We start from the raw sequence: 12824 nt of genomic DNA on the forward strand, positions 1-12824 counted from the left end.
GTGTGCTTACTTTTAAAATAACAGAAATAAGAAATAAAAACCTACCTCACAGCATTGCAGTGATAGTTAAGTGGTTGGGTAAGTGCAAAGCCCTTTAAAACAGTGCCTGGGGCTTCCCTGGTGGCGCAGTGGTTGAGAGTCCACCTGCCAATGCAGGGGACACGGGTTTGTGCCCCGGTCCAGGAAGATCCCACATGCCGCGGAGTGACTGGGCCTGTGAGCCATGGCCGCTGAGCCTGCGCGTCCGGAGCCTGTGCTCTGCAAAGGGCGAGGCCACAACAGTGAGAGGCCTGCGTACCGCAAAAAAAAAAAAACAAAAAAAAAAACAGTGCCTGGTTCATAGTGTGAACTGTGTAAATGTGAGTTCATATTATTTTTATCCCCATCCCTGTTCTAGATGCCCAGGGTGTCTTTCTACTGGGGAAAACCTTTAAATAAAGTTTAAAGGCATAAACCTGGGCAGAGACAGAATTTGGGTGACTGATGGCTAATTTGAAGATCCTAGGGAAGTGGACTCAATAAGTACTGTGATAATTCCCATTAAAATTCAAAGTTCAGGATCATGGACAGAGACAGCAATGAAAGGTCAGACTTTTATATTCTGGCTCTTTTTGCTGTTTCCTAGGCTATTCTTAGAATGGGATACTGTAGGTCCACTTTCAGTGTAGTTTTGGTTTATAGTATTAGTTCTCAATCTGTCTCCAAGAAAATACTCAGAAAATGTTCAAATTTTGAAAGTAATTCTAGTTATCATTTTACAGATAAAATAACTCAATTTAAAATGATTGCTTGATCTTTCTTATGTCACACAAGTAATCATAACAGTTAATCCCATATTGGAATCAACTAGTCACAGATTGAAATACTTCCATTTGGAATCTCACTATATCAAACCAATCAAGGGTAAATTCAGTTAAAAAAACTGAAATAGGTGAGCTATAGAAAAATGAAAGATTTTAGCATTAGAACAGACCATGCTGTCCAAGTTGAAATTACAAAGACTTGTAACCCAAATGCCTACGAGAATTTCGTATTCTGAAGTAATCAAAAGTGTGTTTTCCTAAGTCAGTTTTGTTTGCTCCTCTGATATTCTCTCTTCAGTGTTAATGGTACCATTCTGTCAATGTGAATGGCAATCTGGTGATTCATCCTAGACTTTACCTTCTCTTGCCCCTACTTCTTTGCAAAAAGCCCAATTATTGGGGCTTCCCTGGTGGCGCAGTGGTTAGGAGTCCGCCTGCCGATGCAGGGGATGCGGGTTCGTGCCCCGGTCCAGGAGGGTCCCACGTGCCGCGGAGCGGCTGGGCCTGTGAGCCATGGCCGCTGAGCCTGCGCGTCCGGAGCCTGTGCTCCGCAACGGGAGAGGCCGCGGCGGTGGGAGGCCCGCGTACCGCAAAAAAAAAAAAAAAAAAAAAAAAAAAGCCCGATTATTATACTTCAAAATCCCTCTCTATCTCCTTTCCTTCCACATCTCTACCTCACTTCCAGCTCTTAGCAGTTTTGCCTGGATTGTCTCTTGACCTCCTTTCTCATAATATTCCATCAAAGTCAGAGAATGTCAAAACCTTAGTATTAAATATAAAGGCCCTATGTAATAAGACCCCACACCTTCCTCCTCCTCTTCACTCCTGAAGGTGAGTATGAAATATTTCCTGCTCTGAACTTCCATATTCTGGGTTAAACACTAGGAAAATTATTGTTTTGCTGTTGTTGTTTTCTGCTCAGACTCCTTTCCTTACCTCTCACAGACGTAGGACAGATGGCCCAGCTTGGCTAGTCACAACAGCCTCACTCCACTGTCAATAGTTATTGGTCTAGAACAGATTTAGCCTGTCCAATCAGAGTCTCTTTCCGATGTTTTTCTTATGGTACTAACAAGAAACTCTGTTGTCCTGGACACATGGAACAGGAAACATGGGGTCTTGGGTCAGCTAATGGCCCCCATCACATGAAAAAGCCTGTCTGTAAGATAACAAATGATGCTAAGTGGAGAGGAAAGATACGTAGAAAAGTAGTACTGGCAGAGTTGAATTCCTCTTCTAAACCCTGAAGTTTTCAGAGATGCCAAGATTGCAACAGATCTTCCTTTAATTGTCACAGAATCTTCATTATCTTTACAACATATGTAGTTTTTTGTATAAGCAACTTAATTGGGTTTCTGTCACTCACAACCACAGAGTCCTAACTATAAAAATACACAACCTGGACCACATGCTATCTGAGCACTCTCATTTTCTATTGATTTATGTTTGTGTATTTTATTCCCCAAATAAGACTGAAAATTTAATGGAGGAGGGGAGAGGGTGGTGCTTCATACATGATTCTGCAAATATTAACACAGTAAATAATACATAATTGTTGAATAAATATGTTAACAGATCACTAATTTAGCAAAGCTTTGAAAATAAAGCAAATTTAAACTCTTTATATATAATTATGGATTTTGAAATAAATATTTATAAATCAGTTTCAATTTTTTTCTCAAAATAAACATAATATTTGACCACAGTAGTCTTATAGCCCAATGTTACCATTTTGCAGATGAAAGATATAGGCCCCAAAGTGATGAAACTTGACCAAGATCACAGTGTTGATACATGGCAATCTTCTCAACCTTATCTAGACAAGAGGCAAAAAAAAAAAAAAAAAAAAAGCTTTATAGTATTTGCTTGGAATATCCAAGCAAAAGTAATTCAATGAGTTAAATTAGATAAAATTAATTAATCATCTTTATCAGTGTCATTGCTTTCATTTACTTAAAGCTTCCTTTATTTATATTTATTGTTTCTGCTTTTAACAACAAATTTCCCAGGAATTAAAATTCTAGTCACTATAAAAAATAGATTTCTTTCTTTTTTATGTGTTTATGTTTGTCCAACAGAGAGTAAATCAATAGTAAAGAAGAGAGTGAGTCTGTCAATATGACACTCCAGGATATGTAATTGATTCTTAAGCTTTTGACATTTGCCCTAAATATATACTGAGTATCGTCCATCAAAACTTCTTAAAGATTTTTTTTCTTTATTAGAAATAAACAGTGAAAGTTGATGTGACTCAGTCTTACAAAATTTTCTCTGAGATAGGCTTCTCACACAGTACTTAGTGAGAAATGAAATATTTCAGAAATATTCATGAATGTTTTAAAGTTGAAAAAAATTCCAAATCAGATAAAGAGCATGTGAAATTTAAAAGGGCAAAATTCTTTTTTTCAGTAAAAAATATTATTTCCTTTAAGAAAACTAGTTTAAGCTGTTTATATGAAAATTTCATCAGTAAAATTAGGGATTGATTTTATCTGTTTAATTTAGTATCTGCAAAAAAAAAAAAAAAAGCACCTACTTTGTTTTACTTATACACCACATCTAATTTTTTCAGTAAAACATTCACCACACATCAAAGTATACCCCAGATGTGGTCACTTCTCACCATCTCCACTGCTGTCACCTTCATTCAAGCCACCATTTCCCACCTGAATTGTTTCAGTGGATTTTTACTGTCCTGTATACCCCACCTCCAGTGTTCTCTTTTACATACAATATCCATAGGGATCCTATTAAAACATTGCTTTGATTTTGTCCCTCCTATGTCTTCCCAGTTTACCCAGAGAAATGGTAACCTTTATGATGGCCTACCAGGCTGACACAGTCTAGCAGTTTCCTCTCCGATTTCCCATTACTGAATCCTCCTCGCCATGCTTCCAACCATCCTCTCTTCCTTTCTGTTCTGCGAACACATCATGCATGCCCACAATGCAGTTTATGCACTCTCTCTTCCCTCTGAAGTGCTCTGCACCCTGTTATTTATACATCTTGCTTATTTCCTTCTTCAAGCATCTGCACAAATTTCAACTGTTCAGGGAGACCTGGATTGACCATTGTACATAAAATTAGCCGCACTTCTGTAACATGCTTTGCTTTCTCATAGCAAGTTATGCTAGCTAAATGTTGAATATTTTTTTATCTCCATTAACTACAGTACAAGCTGAATGAGAGCAGGGACATTGTTTTGTTCACTGACATATCCTCAGAAACAAGTAAGGGTTCAAAAATATTTACAGGATGAAAGAATAGATAAATAAAGAATGAATGAATGAATGGAGTAGTAGCATCTAAAATCTATAGTGAGGGGCTTCCCTGGTGGTACAGTGGTTAGGAATCCGCCTAACGATGCAGGGGACACAGGTTCAAGCTCTGGTCCAGGAAGATCCCACATGCCACGGACCAACTAAGCCCATGCGCCACAACTACTGAGCCTGCGCTCTAGAGCCCATGAGCCACAACTATTGAAGCCCTCACACCTAGAGCCCGTGCTCCGCAAGAGAAGCCACTGCAATGAGAAGCCCGAGCACCACAACGAAGAGTAGCCCCCGCTTGCTGCAACTAGAGAAAGCCCACACACAGCAACGAAGACCCAACACAGCGAAAAGTAAACAAAATAAAATAAATAATAAATAAATAAGTAAAATCTATAGTGAGGCATTTAAGAAATTTTTAATTGTTTCTAACTATTTTCATTACTTCTATCATTTTCATTTCAAAGTTTGTGGGGTTTATTCTAAATAATTTGGACAAATTCTGCAGTTGGAGTTAGATTCATGACTTTAAGGTAAATACGAGGTATTTCTTCCAGGTTAGTGCTTGAGGACATACCCTTCCTAATTTGAGCCTTCAGATAAGACCACCTTGATTACAGTCTTGTGAGAGCTTTTGAAGGAGAGGACCCAGCTCAGCTGTTTCTAGGAAACTGTGAAATAATAAATTTGTGTTGTTTCTAGGCTGCTAAGCTTTGAGATAATTTGCTATGTACCAATAGATAAATAATCAGATTAGGTAATTTTGCATGAATTTATCCATGCATAGAACTTGAAATATAAGTTTTTCTGGTGTTTTCTAAAGACATATTTTCTTCTTTTGGCAGTGCAGCAATTTATCATTAGCAAAGTATAGTTTCTTCATCACCCAGGCATCATCACCCAGGTCTAAGAATAATCAAAACTTTTTGAAAACTTTTTCAGTTTTTTTAGCATAAAGGAGATGTTAGAGAAATTATTCCATCATATATTATATGTAAAGGTTAAATATGCTCTGATTTATTTATTGTCCTCAGTTTGTTTTCCACATATTCTATTCTATTGTTTCTAAGAGAAGTTGCTTACCTGTGGAACTTTCCGTTTCCTATCTCTTGTAGAGCCTTTTTGATTGTTTATTCTGTTTTTGTTTTTGGCACATCTCTGAGATTATTCTTTGCCTACATAATCGCTCACCTAGTTTTATGACCACGTTTTTTCTTTGTGAGTCACTACTGTTTTCTTTTGATTTACTGGATGTTTTTCCCCTCACAGTGATATATTAACATTTCTTCTTTTGCTTTATGTAATTAAGAACTTGTATTCAAACAAGACAAAGCAAAACAAACTACAACTAAAGCAAACAAACAAGCAAAAACGCCACAAAGACTACCAAGACTTTAGGGGATACTATTATACTTCAACAAAATCACCTCAGCACATTTGTGTTACAACACAATAGCAGATCATTTGTAAAAACAAGAAACTCAAGAACAGCTTTTTTAAAGGAAAAATAATTGAATATAGCTAAAGTTAATAGAATTTATAAGTCACAAAACCAGCATCATTAACCTAGAATTTCTGTCTCTAAACCTTCATGAAAGAAGTAGGTGGTCAATATCTTGACTAGGAAGAGAATCATGGGATCAAATAAAATATGCTCAGTTTTCAACAGGTGAGGATTGAAAACAGAGAGAATCTTACTAATTTAAGATAGTTTCATCCTAGAAAGAAAGCAATTACTGTGCCCTTTTCTCCTATTGGTGAGTTACACTGCATCTGTATATAATTAAATGTTTACTGTAATCTGACCTAAACCCTTCATCTCATTAGATTCCTGAAAGAAAACTACTGTATTCTCCCCATCCCCTGCCCATCACTTAGTAATATGTGTTTCTGTGTATAACTACACCCTGGAGCTTAATTATGTCTTAAGTATAATGCAAATCAAATTATTAATTATTTGTCCTTGGAAGTCCTTGCCATCAGATATAAGGAAATAAGAAAAGGAAAACAGCAGAATGACTTTTCAGTCCTAAACAACAACAAACATCCTACTTACTTTCTTTTTTCAAGTTATTTTCTGCACAGGAACTAGCTCTCAATTCAGTAGATGCATTCTATTGTAAATTATTAACATCCTGATGACATGCATGTTCAAGTGTTAGTTTGAGCCAAATGAAATTGCAGATTTCTTAAGTGAAAAATTGTTTAATAGCAGTAACTTTATATTGCTTAACCTAGCAGGATACCTGATTTTCAATTATTCTTTTAAGAAATGTTAACCTACGTTTGGGTTATTATTCACTTGAAAGGAGCTATTTGTTTCCCACATTGTTTTTAAAATCCATTGAACACCTTTGCATATGAGATTTTATCTTTTCCAAACTCATTTATAATCATACTTTTCAGCATATTCCAGACTTGAAACAACACAATATTATATATAACACCAACTAGATTACCTCTTGACCCAGGTGTGGACCTGTGCTGGTGTAGGTTTACATTTGTGTTTCAGTTGTCTGTAATTTTCTATGAGAACATAAATCAGCCTTTTAAAGCCAGGATTGAATTTCTCTTGTGATCAGTGGAACATTTGGTCAAGCTGATTTTTTTTTTTAATTACAGATATAGAATATGCTCACTATAAAAAACTTAGTATGTATAATTGGACCAAATGGAAAAAATGAAAACCAATTTCTACATAGAATACCTAGGTTACTATTCTGATGTATGCTCTTCTAGTTTTTCTTCCCCTATATTATATTTACATAAATCAGCATATGCACTTGTATTGTATATTTTGTGTATGTGCATGTATGTATATACAATTGCATAGAAAAAAATAAATGGTTGGTGAGCCTGTTAACATGTTCTCTTTATGAATTTTTATTACTGTAGTATCCTCTACTCCTCTGCATGTATGGACATTTTGAGGCAAACATTCACCCATTCTCTCACATTGTTTTAGAAACATGAGTATTTGTAGATTCCTATAACACAAGTACACAAAGGTGTGCTTTGACTCATGTAAAATCAAACATAATAGAAATGAAACTTTGTCTACTAAGTTAAAGACAAAGTAGAAATTAGCTGGCTACTTAATTCAATAAATAAAGTAAAAGTAGAAAAAGTAAAAACTTCCCAAATAATTTAATTACTTCTCAATGAATGTGAAAAAAACAATCGTTAAGACTACAATGTAATTTGGACTAGGCAAGCCAGTGTTTCCCAAGATGCTTCATAAAATGCTACTTTAGTGGATCTTTTTTAGGTGTAATCGAAAAAACGGAGTTCAGAAACCAAATAATTTTGGACGTATTCAGTTATCTTAAGTGAAGCAGGTTATTTGTTGTTGTTGTTTGTTATTGTGTATTTTTGTTTGTTCTTAACACAGATATTCTCAGATCTTTTAATATGCTAATATACGTTGCAAATATCCAATAATAGAAAGTAGGATTCAATATTTTCCCAAATTTTGGGCCATGGAACTCCTCCACTTCTTTTATTTAAAAGAACTGACAAGGGTTTCAATGAACAATTCCTGACAAATGCTTGTGTACAAATATCAAAAATGATTTTCCTTGAATGTTTAAAATGTTGTTTCTTTTAGTAGCTTCTGTTTAGTGGTCTATGTAAACTAGATTAGAAGCCTTGTGCAAATTTTCTAACTTGATAGCCTCACATGCCTTTAAACTCTTTAAATTCAGTGATCTTTACCCCTCTGACTCTTTAGTCCCCAAGGTATTTGGATGTTAATTTCCCCAGCTTAATCTTAAACTCTGAAATATTTTTCTTTTATCACCTCCTCTATTCTTCTTCTTTCACTTCTTTACTTGACTGAATAAATTCCCAATTACTAGACATCGGTATTTCAATGCACCTCTTCCTTCTTTCTTCCTCTTTGGTTTTATCAATTAACTAGTCACAGCTCTTCTTAAAGTCATTATGAGGGATAGCCAAGGCTTAAGGCCACTGCTCTGTGAATTTTCTCTTAGTTATAGAAACTAATTTTTCAATTCTAACAATATCTCAAAATCAGCAAATCAGAACCTTTATTTTTTAATCTACTCTTGGTTCTACCAAGTCCCAATCAATTTACAATTTTACATATCTTTTGTCTCCTTCCTCAACCATAACCCAAAGTTTCAAACACTTTCCTACAGTTAATACTGCTGAATATCTCTCCTGTCTTTCCCTTTGTAATCCCAAGAGCAGCCACCATTTAGTACCTCATTCGCTTCTAGCTACACTTTTGCAATAGCATCTATTCCGTGTGTCCTTCCAGAATAATAGTCTTAAAAAGGTTTTAATCATGTTATAGCCAATTTATTGACTATTTAAATTAAATACAAGCAAATGCAACATTTATATATCACTTTTGCCAAGTCTATTTCCTTTAGCCAGGCTAGACTGGCTCAGATCTCTTGTTCATTTGTTAATCTTTGTATTCCTTTGCTTATGCTTTTTCTCTCTACCTACAGCTTTCTAAGTCCTTCAGGGTCCAAAATAAGATCTTTGACATCATGCACTTAGTTTCAAATCTGACTATATTATCATGGGAAATTTGCTTATCCTCTTTTAGCCTCAGTTTTGTTTTGTTTTTTTAATCTGTATGTTTGAAGTGATAATATCTATCTCACCCTTGTGCAGTTGAAATGAGATAATGATTGCAAAATCCCTTGTTAAATATAGATCCTCAAAAACGTTAGGTTCCTTTCTTAACTGATTTTCGCTTCCATATAGGCTTTCTTTAAAATTCTGTCATGTTACTTTTTATTATAATTATCACTTCCACTCTTTCATGGCTGTATGTCTTGCTTCTTCAGTAAGCTCTTAGAGACTGTACATGACACTTTTCTACAAAAAGTGTCATGTACTTGACACTACATGACACTTTTCTGTCAGTTCTGTTTTGTTTTTTTTTTCCAAAGAAGGAAATGACACTAAGATAAATATTCTTAGACTATTATAATTGGGACAGTAAGTGTCACATTAACACAGACTGCGAATAATCCACTTTCCTAAAGGCAACATGTGGAAAGAGAACTCTATTGGGAATTCAAAGGTCTGAATTTCAGTTATAATTCCACCATTAACTATCTATAAAACTTCAGCTGTCTGGAACTCTGTAATATGAGATGTTTGGACTACATGGACTCTTAAAGTTGTCTCAGACTCTAACTGCAATAAGACCATAATAAAAGAAAGATGGGATTTTTGAGAACTACATGGATGACAAAAAGCAATGGGACATGGAATATGAGGATTTGGTAGAGTGAAGAGTTTAAGGAGGTTGTGAGGATTCCAATTTGGATAACCTGTGTCTGGGTAAAAGTTTTAGAGAGGTTAGTTAACTGCTAACTCCTTCAAAATACAGGCGAACTGAGGAGAAAGCAGCAGCCAGGATGATTCATATATTTGACAATTGAACACTAATTGCCTAAGAAAACTATAATCAATCTTTTTTTTTTCCTTTCCCTGACTTGTGTGTTCTTGTTCTACCCATCTAGAAAAATTCCACTGGCATATGCATAAAAACTCATTACTCACTTAGCATGGAGTAAGCATACACTCTTCAAGTCTCATTTAATTTGTGTCTACAAGGAATGAGGAATGCTCAGCATGGGCTCTAATTATGATTTTAAGATAGTGCAGTAAAGCATAAAATAGTGACCACCCATGATACCAGCTAATGGTGGTATTAAGTACAATAAGGTAGAGACAGAGACTTCCAGAGCCAGTTTCAGCCGAGCTTCCATGGTGACTGAGGCCTACACAGAGTGCTTGTAAAAGTCTATTTGTAATGACACAGCACTGCATCAAGGCTTTAAAGTATTTAACTCGCATCACACCCTCCAACTGCATTATATACGGAAAGTTGCTTATTTATGTGTGTATATGTGAAAAGCTGAAAGATTTTAGTTCAAAATAAGTAGATCATTTTATCTTTTTATAGTATTTTGGGATCCTGAATCATTATCATTGATATTTTGGTTATAATGTAATAGCCATGTAATTTTTTTCCTATAGTATTTTTATCACTTGTATCTCCAAATATTAATTGCTAAAAAAATCTTTCTAAAAACTGTCACATTGAGATAGAGGTCAGAGCTGTTTTCTTTCCAGTTGTATCATAACCATCATCTAATTCCTCACGTACCAAAGTTACAAATTGCCTTCTCTCTAGCTCAGCTAAAGTGAAGTAACATTAGAGGAAGATGGTCAGCAATCCCCTGCTTCCTTTGGAAATTGGGGTCTTATGTCTTTCTCAATGTTGTCTGTTGTGAAATAATAGTTGTAAGGAAAAATGTACTAGACATAGAATAATGCATATTTGCTCAATAATGTTTTTTGAGAAATAAAAGAAACACTTCATGTGATAGCATTTTTAGCCAAAAATTATATCACTTTCTTATTCTGTTATAACAGGAGTGTAGGTCTGTCTTCCTGTTAAGAGCTCCTAAATTGTTCTAAGTCACGAAGCATTAGAAATTATGACTCCTTCTTATGTATATAAAATGCCGGTTATCATAAAAAATATTTATGAACTTGATCTCTATCTTGAGAAAAAACAGAGAATGTAAACATTCTGCACCTCTCTTTTGTAATAACTTGATTCCTTAACAATTAACTATTACTAGAAATTAATTTTTCCTGAAAATCAGTCAGGTGTTTTTGACAAATCGTCATTTGGTGTCTGAGAGAGAGTCTTCACGACACATAAGTTACTCACACCAACATCTCTTAACTTTGAAAATTCCATGGTCCATTCTAAGATTCTTGGAAATTTTTGCTGCCTTTAACTGTCTGTCCTGTGAATAGACAATCCCTTCATAATTTGTCTCAATGACCAGCTATGGTGCAACTTTATCTTATTTTTGTTAAAATTTTGGTTGTTGCTTCAAATTCAGTATAAACATGTAGTTATTATATTTCATTTCATTGCTCTATTTCTGTCCTTTTTCTTCCACACACAAATTTTTAATTTTCATGCTGGATTGTAGTCAAGTATGTAAAGTGAATTTTTATGATGTAGCACAAACTGTATAAATAAATACATAGCTGAAATGGCAATGGGATGAATAGATAGACACTGTAAATAATCCCCAAAAACTCACAGCAAAAACTACAGCATAACCTACTCTTCAACCTGGTGGGCATTTAAATTTTTTGACAAATAAAATGATGCATACTTCTTTTATTATCCTTAGCATATTAAAAAGTAATAAGATCAAGAATATATTGTTATAATAATACTTGCTATAATAATAAAAGCCTACTTATGCCAAGTGCCATGCTAGGTATTTTTTTTAATTAATTTTTATTGGAGTATGGTGACTTTACAATGCATGCTAGGTATTTTTCATGCTACATCACTTATCCTTAAATTATTACAAAAAGTCAGATACTATTATCTCAGTTTTCTAGTTGAGGAAATTCAGGCATGAAATGCTTGAATAATTTGACTAAAATCATGTAGGAAAAAAGGCTGGAATCCAAATTGAACTGAATAGATCTGGCTTCTTGAATAAAAAGTGTCTTAGCTATTTTGTAGACGAAATCATATTTAATTTAAGCCCGTAAAACACAAAACTTTTGGATAGTTTATTATTCTTAATATGCAAGCCTACTTACTGGCCTGTTTGAGGAAAAAAAGTATAAGACACATCAAAAATATCTGCAGTACTTATATGGCAACAGTAGTCCACACAATAGTCTAATTTCTTCTATCATTTTTGCCTCAGAATAAGCACTATTTAAAAAATGAGACAATAAGGCTTCTGTCCTTGGTTACCTGCCATCTCTGGAGCTCACTTTTAACAAGTGTCTGTTTCCAGATTTCCTTTGACTTCTGACCCTAGAACTGTTTCTGTCTTTCCCAAGCCAATGACCTCTCTTGGTCATTTTGAGAATTCTTGCACTTCACATCCTTTCATTTTTGCTTGGTAAAGCCTTCAGTTACTCACCAGCTCTGTTAGAATTAATAAACTGCAATTGAATGTCATTGCTTTGGAAACATTCAGGTAGCTATTTTAAAGCACAAAAGTTGCCATCTAGACCTCCTCAGTCAAATTCTCCAGGGTGAAGTTTAGGAATCTCTATTTTTAACAAGAACTCTTTGTGATTCTGTTGTGGAGACAGTTTTGGGAATTACTGCAGAAAGCTTCATGGCTCAGAATGGCCAAAAAAGTTAAATTTCCAACCCAGGGCATGTTCCTCCCTAGTTTGACCTACTTTTGAATTATAAATCCCGGTTAGCATTACCACCCTTCATCCTGGGAAATTGCTGTTCCTCTCAATATTTGACATTTGTCATGTTATAATCCTTTGGAAGATGACCTCAGGAGTGAGTGGTGTGAGTGAATGCTGAAAAGGGGATATATAGCCTTCCTGTCCATCTTTGAGCTCTTTCCCCTTAAGGTAATTTATCTTTTCTGTCAGTACTTGAAAAGCAGAAAAATTATTGGTAATCACTGTGTCAAATAGCTGCACTTACTAGAGGAGTGATTCATGAAAGTCGTATACATAAAACGTAATGCTAAGAAGCTTTTCAAATCTTAGTTTCAGTTCTGAAATGGTATAAAACTTTTTCCACTGTCTTGTGTGGAGTATGACGAATGCTACTTAGAGTGAAAAATAAACTTTAAAAATAGGATTCAGAATGGAAAAACCTTACCTTGAATATGCATCTGTATAAGTGCCGGTGTATTTGTGCTGAGTGATAGACAGTTATGATATAATCTTTCCAAGATAC

The sequence above is a fragment of the Grampus griseus genome (assembly GCF_964374135.1).
Source record: "Grampus griseus genome assembly, chromosome: 11".
NCBI classification, from domain to species: domain Eukaryota; kingdom Metazoa; phylum Chordata; class Mammalia; order Artiodactyla; family Delphinidae; genus Grampus; species Grampus griseus.